General features: G+C 49.5%; 1 protein-coding gene across 4 annotated transcripts in view; it reads right to left on the bottom strand.

Annotated features, from left to right (window-relative positions):
* TEKT3 (tektin 3) overlaps window positions 1-19,103 on the bottom strand; it is an 86,111-nt gene that overhangs the window by 34,271 nt on the left and 32,737 nt on the right. Inside the window, exon 1 of one of the 4 annotated variants that reach the window (XM_075043941.1) lies at window positions 7,884-8,153. The exons of 2 other annotated variants lie outside the window; for them this stretch is intronic. The gene's annotated coding sequence lies outside the window, so the exon portion shown is untranslated. Of the gene's footprint in view, window positions 1-7,411; window positions 8,154-19,103 lie in introns of those variants that run through there. One more of the 4 variants, XM_075043938.1, reaches the window with a different exon arrangement.

Raw genomic sequence — 19,103 nt, 5'->3', positions numbered from 1 at the left:
GCTAACTGCACCAGGGCTTTCTGTGGGGTGTCCTTTATGCAACACAGTGAAAACACCTTTAAAAAACCTCCACAAATAAATAGGCAAGGAAAAAAAACACAGAGAAAGAGCTTTCTTCTGACTTAAACCTTGTATCTCTTCAGCCCCCCCTCAAATAATTTTTTATGAAAACATTTTTGAATGGAGGAATAGTCACATTTAACCAGCTCTGAATTTTCTGTAGCCAATAATGTTATTTTGAATAGCTGAATCAAATTATTTTCATCTCTGTATAGAAGCAGCACAATAATAGCACGCATGCCATCTATGGGATCAGTACCTCAAAACCACCAGAAACCTCCCAGATAGAAACGTTTGGGAGTGGAGGGGACAGATACTTGCAGTCTTTACAAGGCTTATACCAACAGATAAGTGATTTATTGGGATAATCAGAGACGGAGCCCCAGCATAAAGCCCAGCCCCCCCCCAAGTATCACCAGGAGAGTGCAGCCGGCGCAGTGACGCTCCCGGCGCACCCCAAGGGAAGGGCGCGGGGTGCACCGAAGGCGGTGGCACTCCCCGGGGAGCATCCCTGCATTACCCTCGGTGACACCAACCTGCCGCTCCCAGCCAGGACCAGCCCACGCACGGCCTTGGCTGGTCCCTTCAGACCCCCCCTGCCTGGGAGGGAAGCATCTAACTATTTTATCTTTAGTTGATTAGCCCTAAAACACTGTCTTGAGGAGTGGGCAGCACTATAAAAGTCTTAGTCATGCAGCATCTCGGGGAGGCTCCCAGCTCGTACTGACAGACCTCTGCTTCTTGAAACAAGTGCGAGTTGTCCCCATTACCCCCGTCCCCGGTGCTGTGGGGTAGGGGCACAGGGGATGCCACATCCACCCCACAAAGGGTTGCAAGAAGATTATGGATGGGAACTCTGAATATCATTATTAAAGTTTAGGTGTCTTATTTTTGCACCATGCAGGGCAGAAGAAGCTAGGACAGGTGGGATTTCTCTGGAGGTGGTTTCTGTTCTTGCAGGGTTGGATAGACGAAATACTTGTCTCTCCCAGCTCCTTGTGCTCAGGCACCCCGAAGTCACAGGGCAGCCACGCACAGCGACAGGGGTTGGGGAAAGGACGCTGTTATGGGCTTCTGCTGTCCCATACTGCGATAACAGGGCTTAGAGTAGTAATGACAACAACTGTTTACAAAAGGATTTGATCCTGTCCACACGGACAGGACCCAGCTTTGTTACAAACTGGGGGTCATGAGAAATTACGGCGGTTTTTGTGTTTGCTACCAAGAAACACTCAGCGTGGCTTTGTAGCTATTGCAGAGCGATAACCTGCGGGCAAAGGCTCCTTCCCGAGCAGAGGGCAAACACCGCGTCCTGGCTGCGAGGTTTGGCAGTGGTGGACCTCGAGGCATGGGGAACCCCAGCTTTGGAGACAAGGTCTCCCTTGGAGGAGGTGGCTTGGTGCTGGCCTCTGTCTGCATTTCAGAGCTGGCAGAGCACAGCAAACACCAGTGAGCTGGTTCCTTTGCTTTCTGTTATTTTGACCAGGTTTTTATTAAGGTTAAAGATCAAGGCCCTGCTGACCCTTTGGGCTGAGCAGTTCACATCCGAGAACATATTCAGGAAGGCTGGAGGGCCAGCACCCGCAGGCAACTGCCAAAACAAATCGTTGTATTATCCAACAGTTTCCTCCCCTGAGATGCGATTCATGAAAGAGAAAAATCAAAGCCAAGAAGTCTTAGGTGTGGAGCAGCAGCCGTACAAAAAAAAAAAAAAAAAAAAAAAAAAGAAAAAAAAAGAAAAAAAGAAAAAAGCAGGGGGGCATGAATTAGGCTGTGATACATAACACCTCTGGTTGTTTTCTTCATCACATGCATGCAATTAAAAACACATGCATGGTGAAATGCAGGTTTCTGGAGGAAAATTAGTTTTACCATGGGGAAGAGGAAACAAAAGTATACCAGGGTGGGGGAGTCCCAAGGTGACTGCAGATGGAGTCCTGGTCTTCAGAGCTGCCCTCCCCGCTCAGCCAAGCATGCTGCGGCCACCTCTCCCATCATGCCTGCTTACACCAGCTCCCCCCAGCATCGATGCTCCAGTCCGGTGCATCCCACACCCATGCAGCCCCCACGGGAGCTCATGGTCCATTTCCCACCTCCTGCATGCTCGAGTGACTTCCTCACATCTCTGTGCTTGCAAAGAAACCCCACGCATCAAAACTAGCTGCCTGCAAGAGTGAGGTGGTGAGATTGGCTGGCATTCAAGTGCTATGACAGCAGTCCAACACCAGTTGGGAGATGCTTTCATTTCAACAGAGGGATGATGGGACTAATGTATTAAGTGTTGGTTCTTCTGTAGTGCATGGCAACATCTTCTAAATGCTTTGTGCCAATTGTTTCAGTCACTTGTTCTCCTGCAGAGATTAAAATGAAACTGCACTGAGGCAAAAGCAAAAGATTTCGCATTTCTAGAGAGAATCCTGGACTCACAGCATGTTTTGGGCCAAGAAAATCATCTCACTTCTGCTTGCCCTTTTCTGCTCGGAGGGCCACAACAGGATCCTGAGGAGTTGCCCACAGGCAGCACTGCCCACTACAACACGCTTTCCCTGCCTGCCAGCCAGGCCGGGCATGGAGCACAGTGCCAGGTACAGCATCTCCATCCTGCACCAGTGTGGGTGTTCCCCCCAGGATGGATTTTTTCCACACCTCTTTGCTGTCAGACCAACCCTTTCACTTGACATAAGGAAGCCAGGGCAGGAACTGGAGCAGCATGTGTGGGCGATACATATGGGAAGTCCTCAGTGAATCACTTGCTCCTGTCCATGAAAATCCACCACCACTGTCATTTACATAATTAATGCCTCTCATCCCAAAGGTTCCATTGCTTGAAAGATACTGAATATAGTATCTTGCCTGCAACAATCACACAGTGCTAAAGAAAGCACAGCCATCTCTGAAGAAGAAGTAGCAGATGTTATAATGCTACAAGACACCGATAGCTGGGACAAAAGTTACTAGGAAGGTGTACAAGCATTTGGCCATAAAAATGCTCTTAAAATCTCTATTCTTGCAAAAAGCATCTTAGAATTTTTAAGGGTCACAAGGACTTTGATTTTATCTCATCTGAAAGACGGTACCTCCCCCTAGCTCCATGCTGAGGAACTGGTTCAGTAATGGCTCTCAAAACATCTCCCACTTTGAGCTCCCTGAAGCATCTGGGGACTTCTCCAAACCCCCCAATACCATGCTGGGATATCTCCAGCTGACCCCCTCAAAACTTTTTATGGAAAAAAGGAAGAGAAACCAGATGAAAAGGTTTAGTGGAGCATAGCAGGACAACAAGCCCTTGGATGCCACAAATGAAGAGACACAAATAAGTGGGTTTCAACTTCTAAGGCTCAGTCCCTATCCTTCAGCATCCCTCTGAACATCTACACACCCCTTCCCCAGATCAGCCAGGTCCTAAGCAAAAACAGAGCTCAAGAGTGATGGGATGGAAAGACAAAGCGCAGCTCAGAGAAGGCTGGATTTGTCAAGAATGGCCCCAGAGGCACAACCTGCCCACTGGAAATCCCACAACACTGGAGACAACAATGTCCTTAGCTTCAGACTACTGAAAAGAGACCCTTTCCAAAATTTACATTGCAAGTGAAAAGCACTGATTTAATTTAAAAAAAAAAAAAGTATCTTTCACTTCCACCCCAGACTTTACCAAGGGCTGCGTCCACACAGATTTGTCCTTATGCTCAAGAACCACACATTTTCATTCAATGTTACACCTTCCAGTGTCTCCAACCTCACCAAGTGACACGAGTTTTCATAGTGCTTGTTATTCACTTCTCCTCCCCTTCTTTAGAAGGAGAAAAATCAAATAGGTGAACAAGAGTGTGAGTATACTGTATTTTATAACAGCTGTAACACTGCCATTATTGCAAACCAGGGGCTCAGCTTGTGTGGAACCAGTCTTTGAAGCCTTTGGCTTCCAGAGCAGATACAGCAGTGAGGGGCTACCTGCAAGCTGATGAGGGCACAGCCTGTACTGATTCAGGCTCTCAAAGAGGAAAAGAGTAAAAGGGTGGAGAGCATCCACCCTGCTCCCTGTGTACATGTTGAATAACCAGTATTTATTGTCTAAATAAATTATTGTATCCCATGTATTACCCAGGTTTTCCAGCTGGAAGCCCAGTCACTCCTATGCAGCACATTGCTGTATGACCCAGCTATACCAACTGATACCCATATTTCTCAAACATTTAGTTGGTATCTTTTCCATTTGACTGTCACCTGAATTTTCCACATGCTCTCTGGTTTAGGGACTGATTTTAAACCAATGGCCTCCAGCCCGTGGTGGCATTCACTAGCAGAGGAGACAGGCATGAAGGCAGTTTCACACGGGAGCAAGCAATGGCACTACACAGCTAGGCTACTGCTGGTGGTGCTCAGGGGATGTAACCAAGGCCATAGCTGGAGGCAAATTACGCTAACAAAATCTCTGCTGCAGACTTCTATCTTTCTGTAGGAAGGAGACACATGGCTTAGCAAGACTGGGAATTATTTTTGAGTGAAAAGCCTGTGCAGAAACACACAAGATGCACAGTATTCAGCATTTCCCAGCAAACAACTTGCACCATAATCGCTCACCCCAGCTGGCCCTGGCCCCGTGCAGGATGCACATATAAATCCTGTGCTGCCAGACATGAGGTTTCCCTCTGCCGTGCTTGCAGCAGCAGGAACAGAGAGGCCAGGAACAGCAAGAGCTCCCGGAGGTGTCCGGGGGTTTGAAGCCAGAAGGCACAGTGCACGCTGGAGTGTCAGCAGGGCATGCCATTCTCCGCAGGGCATCGCTGCCCACCCACAAAGCCTCCTCAAAGGTCACATCTCCCTGCGATGGATGGCGACAGTTAAATTCATTCCACGCAAAGGGCCGGGTGGTGATTCATGAAGCTGTGCCTTGGGTTGTGCTGGCAGGACGCAGCTGGAACAATGGCTGCAAGCAAAGTACAGCACGCTCCAGGGAGCGGGTGAGCAGAGGGATATATGCCACCACTGAGAGGTCACAGCTGGGCAAAAGAGGTGTCAGAGAGAGTCTGCAAAGGAGAAGTGAGAAAAACCTGCCACCATAGCACCTCCATGTCCTGCCAGCCCAGAGAGAAACAAGAGCTGAGACAGTGGGAAGGTGAGAGGATGCTGTGGCAGCCCTTGGGGCAGGGTATTACCCATGAAGCTGCCAGGCTGCTCCAGGAGACTCTACTTGGGCAATCCCCATCTTTCCCCAGCACTGTGGTCCAGGGGAATCTACAGTCCTTCCCTCCTGAGCCTGGTCATCTCATGGTGTTGCAGCTCTGACAGCTTGAGAAACAGTGATCTGTGGGAACAAAATGACGTTCCCAGGCTTGGTTTTGTTCCAGGGTTTGTTTTTTTTGTGAAATCTGGGGCATCTTTCAACCTTTTCAGGCCTCCTCACCATCCCTCCCAGGAACACCTAAGGGCAATGTGGGCATCTCACAAAGGTAGGCATGGCAGACCTCAGCTCAAAGGACACAGAGCTGGGTACACCCAGGTGCAGCTCCTGTCCCAAGGCCAGTCTGACCAGTGGGTGTCCATCTCTCCCTCTCAGACAGTCTATTCTGAAACTTGGAATCCTTCTGGATAAAAACATTTCCAGGTCAGAGAGATTTCAAGAAACAGACATTTTCCAAAGGGGTAAAAAAAAAAATCCTAGTAAACTTTTTCAGCAATTCAACTTCAGATTTTTGGGGGGGCTTATTTCCAAGAGACACCTCTAGTTTAAATACATGGGAATTCATAGATCTCGGCAAGGCATCCCACCACTCTTTGGAAGACATGACGCGTATTCCTATATTCTCCCTTGCTATTTCTACCAATGGACCTCACTCTGTATCCTCCCTCTTCCTTACATGTTCTGCCTTATTAATAGTGTGCCTGCTGTCCCCACTCCAGCTCACCAAGACCATCCTGAGATGGCAGGGGCTCGCACAGCTGGGGGGCTGGGGAGTCCTGAGGGCTCTCCATCACCTTCCCAGAGCTCATCCACAACTCACGAACATGTGCATCTGCAAATACCTCTGCAATGGACAAACATCAGCAGACGGGAAGGGAAAGAGGGAGGCATCAGAAGCTGCAGAGAAGCTGTGACAAAGTGTCCCACACAGGCAGGGGCCCCTTCTGCCCATAAATACCCTGCAGATGCAGTCAAATCTGGACCGGCAATGCCTCATGCCCAGGGAAGCACGGCTGGAGAATATCCACCCAGCAATACCTCTGAGGGTCTCTGCTTATGTCACACTTGAAGTTTGGTCTTAAATGACTCAGTGGGCCAGATTTATCTTGCCTAACTTTAGGCACTCTGCTAAATAAGGAGACACATCCTCTGGGGAGTTGGTGGTGAGAGCACAGGAGTCAAACACAGACAGACACAGCCCCAACAGCCTTCGTTCCCTCTGATGCACACACACTCCTTTTGCACTGCCACGTACATCCCTTCTCCTCATCCTCTGCTCCATTTATAAAGGAAAAGAAACATCCCTCCAGCAAAGTCAGGAGCTACGTTGTGGTTTTAATTTCACTACAGGCTTTTTATAGCTTCCAGGGAAAAAAAGCCCTGTAATGTGAGAAGGTCGGGGTAATGCGACCAGCGTGCTCAGCGCTGCCAGGGCCAGAGGCAAATGCTGCGGAGAGCAGCTAAGCTCAGAAACGCAAACCTGCCATCAGCAAACCAGGTTGGCATGGCCCCGAGCAGGCCCCTGAACGATGCAGAGCCCACCGCCTCGGGGGAAAGGCACTTGTTTCTCATGTTGACGTGTCAATCTCGCTCAGCTGATGAGTGCCATTACACAAGGAGCCCCGATGACCTATTCTGACACTGGGCAGATGTTCAGTAGCTTCAGGATCATGCACTTGAGTAGCTGCTCACAAGTATCAGGGCAGGACACAGGGTCTAGTCCTTCATTTTAACACTGCAAAGCACTTTGAAGGAGCTGTTGGCTCCACGGGTCTTTACATTGGATTGCAGAGAGCATATTTGTGCTTAAGTCAATATGAAACTAATTGTTTGGGAAAGTAAAGAATTCAGACCCCAGATTCTGTTCCCCTTAACACGAGGAAACTTCGGTGGAAAAAAAATCTGGAAAAAAAATTCATCCAAGTTAGTTGGAACCTGAAAGCAAAACCGTAGAGGCATGAGGTCAAAGCCCAAAAAGTCAGAAACAAACTGGAGACACCCCCCCGGAGCATCAGAAGAGCTGCTCAGGAGCAGCCTGGGACTGGAACAGCAGGGACGCTGCGGTCGGGGGCCGCGGGGGAGGCAGCAGGACACCTGCCCACGCTACGTGTGTGTGTGTGTGTGTGTGTGTGCAGCCCACCCGGGCTCTCCCGCCCTCCCGTTCCTTACCAAAGTGCTCATTCACAAGCTCTGCAGCCCAAACTGCCCTTGCTGCCGCAGCAATGAGCGCTTCAGGAAGTCTAAAAGGGGAACAGGAAAAAGAGCAAAGGCTGCGCAGAGCCGCGCTCGGCAGCCACGCACCGACAGCACCACCCACCAGCCTGCTCACTCGCCCTCTTGGATGTTTATGTAGCGTCATAAAATCCTATATAACCCAACGGGGCTTTGCTGGTTTCTGAAACGTTTGTGTCGTAACAGAGCTTCATTCATCAAACGTGTTGCTAATGAATTTTCCACTGAGCAAAACGGGGGATGCTCTCGGGGACAGCTCTTGAAACAGAGCCTGTGTTTGCATCCAACCACTGGACAAAATTGGGTTCCTTGTTTCAGATCAGGTTAAAAAAAAAAACAAACAACCACAACATCCAAGTGGGGCATTCATCCCCAGCTTCAACCCCTTCCAAAGACAAGTCATTTTTACCTCAGAGGCGCACGCTCTCCCTCTCTGCGGAGCCACCCAAGTCTTGCAGACAGCCACAGGAAAGGAAAAGAGGTCACCCCACCAGCGACAGAAGAACCCCAGACCCACTTTCAGAAGGGATTAAGGCACTAAGGAGCCTGTTTTTGAGATTTAGACACACATTTTTCTTTCAAATTAATACAAAGTGAGAGTCCAGACTGTTTGGTGCAGAAATCTCTTCACCAAAGCAGGACCTCAGCCAGGGCAAGGACAGAGGAGAATATACTTGGTAAGTCCACGCCATTTGCCCCTTTTCCTCTTCTGCTCACAGCCTGCTCCCCAGCCCACTGCCTAGATCAAACCCTGCCATTTGGCAGGTCACAGCAGGAAAACCAATCTCCCATCGCACAAACCATGTTTCATAAGGAGATTGCATTTCAGAGAGAAAACCTCTGGCATTTGGCTCCGTGACCCCACGGTGCATAAACCGTGTGGGCTGGGTGCTCGTAGAGACCCGTCCAGCCCAGCAGAGAGGGATGTATCCACACACACAGCCCAGCATCCTCACCACTGCTCCCCATGGGAAGGCAGCTCAGTGGGACTTGCAAATATTTTGTGTTTGAGAAGAGCGAGTACTTGCCAGGAGTTCCCATGAAGGCTACAGCACGTTGGGATCGGTTCCCAGTTCTCGGTCCAAAATATCCCTTAACATTAACGCCCAAGGCATGCTGCAAAAAATCAATTATCTGCTGGGACTTGCAGCAGGGACTGACTCCCTGGGAGTGTTTTCCTGCCCATTTTTAGCCTCTGTAGGATTAGAGCTATATTGCTCTATAGATATTCTGCTTTACCCTGCTGCTTAATACAATGCCCATTACATCTTTTGGGGGAAACTGCACGTAGACATTTAATGACTGCTTTTTCTAAAGGCCTGGATTATGTCCTTGCAAGCTTTCCTCAGCTGGGAGTCACCCTTTTAGATCTCAGATGCAAAAAAATATAAAAACAAAGAAGCAAAAGTGAAAGAAAAGGGAGAAAAGGCAGAGAGCTAGAGCCTGAAAAGCCAAGGAAACACCAACAACATTACAAGCCAACCAGCTCTAGCAAAGTTTCTGCAAGTGCCTTCGTGTCATGCCTGGACAACAGCAGAGTGGGATGCTGCAAAAGGGAGGCAGAGACCCTCCTTAATGGCCAGAGGTTACATATGGGGCAGATATTCAGTCATCCTGGAGGGCCAAGGAAAAGCCCTGGGCAGAAGAAGTTGGTCTTGGTGCTGTTGGGATACCCACGCCCTCACCGACATCAAGGAGCCCCTGATTTATCACAAAGGAAAGGAGCAGGCATCACAACCCCATCTAAGATGACCTCAGGCAAATTATAAAAGAATCTGCACTCAGCATTCACTCCCACTTGTTACCAGCCACAAGATCAGAGGTGCAACCCCACCAAGAGAAATACAGAAAACATGCAGTGGCTTTCAGCTGGGAGCTTGCAGAGGGTCCTGCTGCCCAGGGTGAGGCACCTATAGCCCTCAGGAGACTTCTGTCCCCAAGAAAAGCTGCGTCAGCCCCAGGCAATGGTACAGAGAAGGGACGGGGAGGGAAGGCGAGGTGGCTCGCCTGGAATTCAGGCAATGCAGCCATTAGTCTTGAAGGGCTGCGCTGCTACAGGGAGGGGGAGGAAGAGTTTTCTAGGGCAAAAAGTGCTTATTCATCACCAGAACTCATTTGGAGATTGTCCAAAACCCGGCTGTTTGAAGAAGTGAAACTTCTCCTCAGCATGTCCCTCTTCTGACATAACTTTGAAGAAAGGTTTCTCCTCCCTGCAGGAGGTGGGATCGGGGGCAGAAGTTCACTCTGGGACTGTCCCTCCCAGGCAGGGCTCCCTCTCTGCTTCTTGGCTCTGCTGCTTCCTCAGAAAACTTGTACCAGTCTCAGGCTGTCCTACTGCAGGAAGAGAAACCGAGTTGTCGGGAAATACAGTAGTTGGGAAAAATCTCTTCCTATGTAACCCTAGTCCCTGTCCTGAGGTGCAGTGCCTGGGGAGCACAGCACAAGGAGCATCTTAGCACTCAGAACTGTCACCCAGTTGCTCCCAGGACTGCCACCAGCACCTGCAGAGCTGTGGGAGCATGAGCATGGGCTTGGGCAAGCCTCAGGGCAGTGGGATGGAGGGATCTGTATGAAAACAAAAGAGAGAGTGAAAGAGCAGCTGGGAGAGCGAAAGACCAGCTGGGAGAGCAGCAGGAAACTGCAGGAGAGAAAAGAACTCAGGGACACGTCCAGGCAGGAGAGGGACCATAGCATGGTGTTAGGGGCTGTCCTGGAGAGCCCATTGCTGTACTCCTGCCTGTAGCAATAGGGGCACATGTGGGAGAAACTGAGGCTTATAGGAGTCCCTGAGCTGTTGCAATGAATTTCATACCAGCTTTGTGTATCACAAACTTTTACAGGTATTGCTCTGAAGTGATATAAGGTCTCATCCCCAGATGCTCCTCACGTCCCAACCCTCACACCTGCATTGCACCGTTGAGCAGTATTGGCCAAAGGAAAGAGCAGGCAGACAGAGGTGTGACAGCCCCCACTTCACAGCACCCATCTCAGCAAGGCCGCATCCAGCAGTCCGGGAGCCCCATCCTGCCGCTGGGGCAGCTGCACCCTGCAGGACATGGGCTTCCTTCCACACCTTGGAAAAAAATCCCCACAGCTACAAATGCAGTATAAATGCTGGCAGATAAACAGATAGAAGAGGCGCCAAGAGCTGCTGTGACTGTCAGAAATGAGCTCTTCCCATATGCATTAACTTAGTGCATCTTGGAGCACCAAAAGGAAACTGCATAGCTCCTGCCAGGTGTCTGTTCGATGGCACAGCCTGCACATCCTGACCTTTAAGACAGATCAAATAAAATTAGTTTCTTTGGGCGGGGGAAGTAATAAAAGATAATTAAAAATTAAATATAAATGTCTTAAATTCCACTTATTGCCTGGCCCCCTGTTAATCCCAGGTGCACAGGCAGAGGCTGACCACCAAGCTGACCTGGGGTTTAGCCCCACACCAACCTCTGCCGCATGGGTGACTACCCAGATCATTCCAGTACATGAAGCCACAAAAGCCCAGTGGTGCAAGTGCTTCCTCCAGTCCTTGCATTTGCAAATCTCAGGCTCTGAAAAATTGACCTCCAAGTGCAGTAGCTCACCCTCCTGCCCAGCCCTCACCTGCTCCTGCTCTGAGCCCCAAGAGATGCTGGCAGCTTCAAAAAATTGAGGGATTTCTCTTGCGGAGAATATGGTTTGTCCCTGCTCTTTCATCTTTTATTAGATACCCCTCAGCCCTCATTATCTCTTTGCCTTCTTTAACAAGGTTAATTTATGCCAGCCTAAGACCAGGAAGCAACCAAGCTGCTTTGACAAGGCAAATGCAGTCAAGGAAGGGTTAAACACAGTTTTCCCCTATTCTGTCCTATCCTTAACCACAGGCTCTAGTTCTTCCTCCACCTACCTCTGGTCTTTTCTCAGTTTCAAAAGGCTATGGCTGGGGTTTACTGACTGTATAGCCAACATCTCAACAGCATTAACATGCAGCAACCTTGATGTCCCCAGCCTGGGACATCTCAAGTTCTCTATGTGAACCAACCAAGCAGACCCCGGCCCAACCCTTGGGTCTGGGGGAGCTCAGCCTTAGTGTGAGCCAGGCTGCAGGGTCAGGCCCAAGGGGGTTTGACACCAAAGCAAATACATCAGCACAGCCCCCTTGCTCCAGGCTCTATAGCAGGATGCTTTTATCCCAGAGGGAGTCCATAGCACAGAGCACATTAGCTCCAGTGCAAGCTGAGAGGCTGGAACAAAGCCAGGGAGCCATAATTTTTACCTTCTGTTTCAGAATAATTGATCTGCCTCATTTGCAGTGCTGGAAGAAAAGGGTCTGGCCAAATTTTGGACCGAAGTTCACTTCTGCATGAAGACTCTCTCCACCTTCTTCAAATCCCACCTCTCAACCCCTGGCTGGAGAAACTGCTGCCATGTCTGCCTGCCAGCTCTGCCTGCTTAGCCCTGGGCCAGCCTGCCTGCAGACAGCAAAGCTGGAGGCTGGATCAGGAGTTGATGGGTCCTCATCAGCTTGGTAAATGGAGCTGTTTAAGGTTAAAGTCAGCACAAAGGCAAGTGAGACCTAGAGCTGTTCCGCATGACCAAGCTGAGCATGACCACACCAGCAATGTCACTAGAGGAGTAATGGCCATCTGCGGTGAGGAGTATCCTACTGAGCTTTGGCTTTAATTAAAACTGTTTTGGTTTTCCCCCATAAAACACATATTTACGTCACAAATTGCATTTTGTTAGATGTTACGTTCTTGTACCAATAGCACTCCCTAGAAATGAGGAGTTGGAAATGACACCCAGGATGTGTCCCAGGCTTTGGGGTACCTCATGGTTTCACACCGAGCCCCAGACTGATGGCCCTTCCTTCAGTTTGGGCCTGACCATTTTCCCAGGAGGCACCAAACCACTGTGTCTGCTCACGTCCCAGCAAAGACTCTTGCACCAGGGACAGACCAAATACCACCGACCTCCACGAAGCCCAGGGTCATCTCAGCCCAGCTATGTTCACACTAGATGAAGGAACTGACTCTGTTGCAGGGGCAGGAACAGATTTAGGTTCCTCAACTGCCTGCCTTCACCACAAAACATCTTTCACAGTTTTAAAAGACAGGGCAAAGCATGAATCTTCACCCACCCTACTGCATCATTATGGGGAAGGCAGAGTTTGCATGGCTACAAGCACCAAACTCTCTACGGAATCTCCCTATCCTGCTGACTAGATGCAATTCAGGGGTCCACTTGGACCAGCCTGTCCAAGCAGGGTGCATTTTTCCATGCTAAGCCATGGCCAAAGCCCTACGCAAAACAGAGCATTGTACACTGGAATCTGCAAGCCTTTCCCATAACAATCAAAGCAAGCAATAACCTCCACTCCCTGGGGAGCGACGCGACCTCTGCTCGCTCCCACTTGACAAGCGAACAGCACTTGCCAATCACACCACTGTGCAGACACGCAAACCACCACAACTGCTGTTACCTGGTTTCAGGGTCACCATTACAACACATCTCCTCTAACTCCTGCATCACCTAGGTTTTATAAAGGCTCACCCTATCATTTCTGCACCGTTACGCTACAAGATCCTCGAGGGAGGAGAATTTCTAGTGGAAGTGCTGACACTCATCTGCAAACTGCCCAGATTTTCACAGCAGCACCTTTCCCTGCACACCCTGCTTCGTCTAGACACTGGAGCCTGGGCAGAGCATCCCTGTTTATCCATTAGAGAGTGAATCAGCAAGTCTAGAGCCCTGCTCGCTGTGGATTAGCTCTCCATTGGAAAGGATAGCTCTTGTTATCATCATTGTACTTTGCCATTAATCTGTCCAAAGGAGCCTGGCCAGCAGCCCAGAACGGCTGGGGCAGCCACAGAGAGTTTCTGTTCCCTGAGCATATTTTCATCTCCACCATGCTGAGCTCCCTGTGGCCTTGCTAACGGCCTCAGCTAATAGCAGAGCCCACTTCCAGCTCAGAGAGATCAATGGTAATTTAATTGCTAGAACATCTTCCAGGAAATGTGCTGATGGATCCATGCACGGTTAAAGAGAAAATAGAGAGGAGTGACATGGTGAGCATCAGAGCAGGGCTTGCCTAAGCTGTCACCATGCTATAAAGAACCCAAAATTCAGGCACGACCCCTCTGAGAGAAGAAATTCTCAGTCTAGGTGATTGCTAGCTGTGGTTGCTGCTGCCCATGGCTGCCAGCAGCAGTGCAGATCCACACGGTTCACCGCCTTGGTGCGGAGATACAAAGAGATCCTGATACACACAGGGACTGCTTAATAAGCAGGGCTGGCAGCTCCCCAGCAGTTTATACCATGTTTTGATGAGTTTACTGAGCTTGTAGAGCAGGGGTGTAAATTGAGAGCAGCAGGATCTATTCCCCTTAACCCTCCAGCATGCCATCAGACAACAACTTCTAAGAAGGGCCTGGGTGTCTTGCTACCTCTGCTGAATTTTGCAAGCAAGATCAGCAACATTTTCTCTTTTTAAAGCATTTCATAAGCTCTTGGAGGTCCAACATAGTCAAACAAGCAAGAAAGAGCAGCCTTAGGGGAAGACCATGAAGGGACAAAGCATCTTGCACAGACATAACATACGATGAGCTCTTTTCTGCTTTGCAGCCCCAAGCGTAAGATGCAATGGCAGACAGGCACATGACTGACTTATAAAGTCCCCAGTCTTCTGGCTGCCTGTAGCTGACATGATTTCTGTGGGTGGCTGGAATGCCATCTATCTCCTGAGGCTGCTACAAGGGAGCCCAGGATGCCAGCACCAAAGGGAAAAATCTTGTGACCTCAGAGGAGCTGCAGCAGACTGGCTTTCCACAGACCCCACCAAAAGGCTGACAGGTCCTCATGTGAGGTCTGGGCACAACCAGCCCTCCCCAGAGTAGGAGTCCTGCGAGAATTGTCAACCCCGACTGCAAATCAGGAGCCTGGCTGCTTCCTTTTGTGCCATCCTCCATCACAGCTTTAGAATCTCATTAGCATTTAGGGAGTTATGTTTGGAGAGCAACAGGTCTGATTCTGGCTCCTGATGACTGTAAAGAGTAATCTGTCATATATGGAAAGGACCATGGGCTAAAACATAAATGCCACCAATCTTCGTCCTGCACGTGCAGCCTTTGCTAGTCCCTGGCATACAGTCGGTGCAGCCAAGCAGAGAGCATCAAGGCAGATGGGGAGAGGTGGAACTGCAGTTCCCTGTGAGGGCGGTTGGTCCAACCTCAGTAGGCAAGCACCAAGTGATCTGGTGGCCTCCTCCCTCTCACTGCTGGTGTTTTAAGCTCTAAAACCCATCAGCAGTTTTAAGCTCCAGTCCCCCGCAGCACCTCCCCACTTCTGTGCAGGGAATAAGCAACTGGTACCTCCTCAGCCCATGGCAGTCCTACCAGCACACCCCATCTCAGAGGATGCTACTGCATTGTACCAAATCAGTCTGTTCATCTCTAGCTTTACCACTACAGCAGACCCATCTTCTCTGCTCCCAGCAGAGCAAATGTTAACGGCTGCTGCGAAAGGAAAGGACCATGGGGTAGGCAGTCCCTTCTGCAGCTCTGACCTGGACAGCCACATGTACATGCCTCCAAACAAGGCTTGCCACAAATCTTCAGCTGAACCTGCTCACACATTACCCTGATCATCAGTATTTGAAGGGGGGGGGGGGAGGAAGTCCAACAATATTGGAGCAAGAGCTTTCCCCCAAGCAATGACTGCAGTCCTGGAACAGGCTCACAGCCTGTGCTCCTTCAGCTCAACAGATGATCTGCATTTTCTAAAGGAGGCATTACTTATTTTCAATGCTATTCTTCCTAAACAGATAATGCAGTGTCTCATACCAGCACAGATAAAGATCTAGGAAAAAGTCTAGCACTCCTTCCCCAGGCTTATTGGGAAGAGATCAGTGGTCAAAACCAATCCATAATCAGTTTGTGGTTTTCAGATTTCTAAAAAGAAAGTGCAACATCTTTAAGAAAGCACCTACTGTGCATTAAGAAAACTTTAAAAAAAGCATCTAACAGTTTCGTTTAGCTATTAAGAAGTTTCCATTATGAGAAAAGTGGAAAAATCCCTTGTTCAACCCAAACTGCACACTCAGAATTACCACTGCAGGACTAAGGTTGGACTCAAAGAAGAAGATGCCACCCACTGAAGACAGGGATTAAAGGCAGCTATCCTTGGAGTTTTGTGAGAATGAGGTGCAGGGATCCACCTTTACATCTGAGCCAGGGGAATCCCATCCAGCCTTTAAGCTTTGCTCCTGTCCTCGCTGTGCTAACAAGCAGCTCAGCTGAAAGATGGAGATAGGGACAACAGGGAGAGAGAAGAAACATAAGAATGATCAGTCTGGAAAGACTGAAATTACAGCCTTTGGGCTCTCTTTCCCATGATCCCCTTCCATGCTATGATATCCAGGTGAGCCTTGAACCCAAATAATAGCAGGAACACAGCAAAATCCCTGTAAGCGTTGGTTTCACTGGAACAGATGGGGTTTGGGGGTGGAACCACATTTCTAAGCCACCCCTCAGTACCCACGGACTGCAAACATCTGTGACCCACCCAGACGGTTTTCCTGCACCCAGAGCTTACAGCTTGGTGCAGAGCTCAGGCCTGAGCAGTTCGGGAAATCCAAACAGGGCTGGTGTACTAAACCTTTCTGGACTTTGCCTTTGCATCTGCAGGGGAGGAATCAAAATGCCATTGCTGATGCAGCAGAGGCACTTGCTGCTTGAGCAGGGCAGGGATGCACGAGCGAGGAAGGCAGCGCCGACCTCAGAGCTTGCAGCAAGCTTGCAGGCGCCGCGTGGGGAACCTGATGAGCTGGCACATAGCTGGGCAGTGTGAGACAAGCCATAGGAATGGAGTTTATTGTTCCACTTAAGCAGCTTGGAGAGCCGGCCAGAGATCAGACCAAGGTTTAATGAAAAATAGTTTGAGGTGAGATCGAGATCTCTGGCAACGTTTTGGAGGCACAGCCTCAGAGCCACGTGTTACGGCGAGCACGACAGAGCATGCCAGGCTTTAAGCTCATTGTTCATCAGGTTTATTCTTCCTGCCTTTAAGGCTCCAAGGTGCAAAAATTAAATCCCCCTGGATCCTAGAAGACTGATCCTGGAAGGCAGTGAGTGCTATCCACCTGCAGAGATTCTCACATCTAGACATTATCAGCCCCACCCTTCTGCCCACACATCTTTTTCATATCACAAAGACCTGGGAGTTTTACTCCCACAGAAGTCAGCATTAACCCTCCACCATGCTGCTGTTCAAAGTATCAGAGCAGATCCATAAACACATATAAACCCCAGCCACTCAGGCGAGCATCACACGATAAAGGCCTTCAGGGCACCAGCTCTGCAGTTCCGATTGCAGAGTGCAATGAAGAGCATTGCCAAAAATAACCAGCGCTTCTTGCCTAGTGGCAGCATGACAGTCTTCCTGAAAAATACAGTTCACACAGTTTTTGGAGAGCCAATGCTGGCCTTTGAAAACCTCCTCACCTGCCACCTACATCTGACCTCCCATTCCTGCTGAAACAGTGGAGAAAACAGCAGCCAGAAAGCTTTACCACATGATGTTAACAGACTCAAGACTCCTTGCAAGCAAGGTCAGACCTTGAGAGGTGGTTCAGGTAGCATTGCTGTGAAAAAACACCCTGAAAAAGTCTCAAAGCACTTTAAACCGTGTGTTAAAGGCCATTATCCAAAATGGGGAAATGGAGGTAAAGTGAAATGTAGTGATTTGGACCTTCTTCACCCAGCAGTGAATGGCCTGATAAAACCACCCTGATCACAGGCCTCATTATGCTTCAGGGTTAATCACAAAATTGAGGCTCAGACTCCAGTGTGCTGCATCCCCACCCTGGAGATGAGCCAGGACAGCTTGCTGCAAGGGATCCAAGCCCCTGAGCACCCCGAGATCTTTACAGGTGCTTCATGCCTGGACTGGAAAATACTTCCAGGACTGTGTTGTGATATGGGGAGACAGGGGATCCCACTGCAAGAAGGTCAAAGCTGCCTAGACCAGTCCTGAGGCTAAAAGCATGAGGGTCCAAGGGGGTAATGTGCTGTGTTGCAATTAGTAGTGGATTCACAAAGAGAGCTTGTGTTTATGCACTGAGCTATAAATATTCCTTTTTGAAAAGGCATAACTGGAAAAATGTCTAAATGTCTATTTTTGCCTCCTCTGCTTCACCCACTCGAAACATTGACATCATACCAAGCTCCTACTGAGACAGAGCTATTCCCCGAGACCCAGAGCAGCACAACTGCACCCAGCGTAAATGCTGGGGAAAGGAAAAAAAAGCATCTTTGTAGCCTGGGAGGACAGACAGAGCAGCGCTTGGGGAGGGGGAATTCTTGTATGAAAGTGGCAGGTTTTCCACTGCTCTTTGATTCCAATAAAAATGACTCAGCAAAGCCCAAGTCCAGGCTGTCACAGCTTTGCCTTGGGCTCATCTGAGGTCCAGTATTACTCCAAGAGGCTTCCAGTTACCCAGCTTCAGTGTTACCAGCCAAACAGCAGGTAGTTCTCTCCAATCTCTCCCTCAACTTTATATAACCCCACAGAACCCACCCCAAGCTGCCACTAAGGAAGGAAAGCCACATCTCGGTGAGAATAAGACAGTTTGCAGCAGACCGCGACCCCTGTGGCACTCACCACAGGCTTTGTGAAGAGCTGCAAATGATCAGAGAGCAGCAGGCACTGCCAGCTCCATCACCCCAGCATCTGCAGCATCTTCCCTCTGCTTGCATGGGATGGTGAGGACAGGTTGAGCACTGCTGGCAGTGTTTGGCATGAGCCAGGAACTACTAACTGTAATTGCTGGCAGCAGCTCAGTTCCTCCAGGGCTCAAACACGAGCACTTGCAGAGGGTAACGGCAGCGAGCGCTTCCCTGCCTGGAGCTGCTGCTGGCACAGGCAGCTACGTAATGACAGATGAGTCAAGTGGTGAATGAAGACACAAAATTGCTGAGAAATGCTGTTTCAGAAACACCTTGGTGTTAGCCGGTCAGCTCTTAGCTCTATTCATGACCAACTCTAATTTCTACCTGCTGTGCTCATGATCATGGTAAAGCACTCTGAGATGAAAGGTTCTCAGTGACAAATCCTGCAATAAAAAGCTCTGCTTCTGAGGTTAATATACCGGGCTAGAGGCACATAGACACCCCACAGACCCGATCTAGGGACTAGACCGCAGCATCCTCCCAGAATCAGCACCACATGCTGCTGAGGATTTGTCACCTTTATGCCATGCCGCCAGATCCATGTGCCTTTCAGCAGGGCAGGTGTCTCATCCAGAGACGCTTTTCTAAACATCTATCAACACATTGGTGACATGCTCAGGGAACAGCTCTGGAGCACGGTAACTACCCCAAAACCCTCAGCAGCTTTGCATCCAGTCAATCCATCAGCCAAGTCCCAAAGCAATACTAAAAGCCTCACCAGGGGTCCCCAAGCCACAATAGCCACCATTCTCCCCAGCCTTCTCGTCCCACTCTTGGGTGCTGGCATATATATGACCACAGTCACTCCTGCAGGAAATCAATTCATATTTTGCTTAAATAAGGCAGTCAGCACCTGGCTTATATCTAGTTAATGACCTGAGCATCTGGTTTCAATACAGCAGACAAGGAGCAACCACAGCATA

The sequence above is a fragment of the Buteo buteo genome, chromosome 13, assembly GCF_964188355.1.
Source record: "Buteo buteo chromosome 13, bButBut1.hap1.1, whole genome shotgun sequence".
In the NCBI taxonomy this organism is placed as follows: Eukaryota; Metazoa; Chordata; class Aves; order Accipitriformes; family Accipitridae; genus Buteo; species Buteo buteo.
This window is presented reverse-complemented; position numbering and strand designations above follow the sequence as displayed.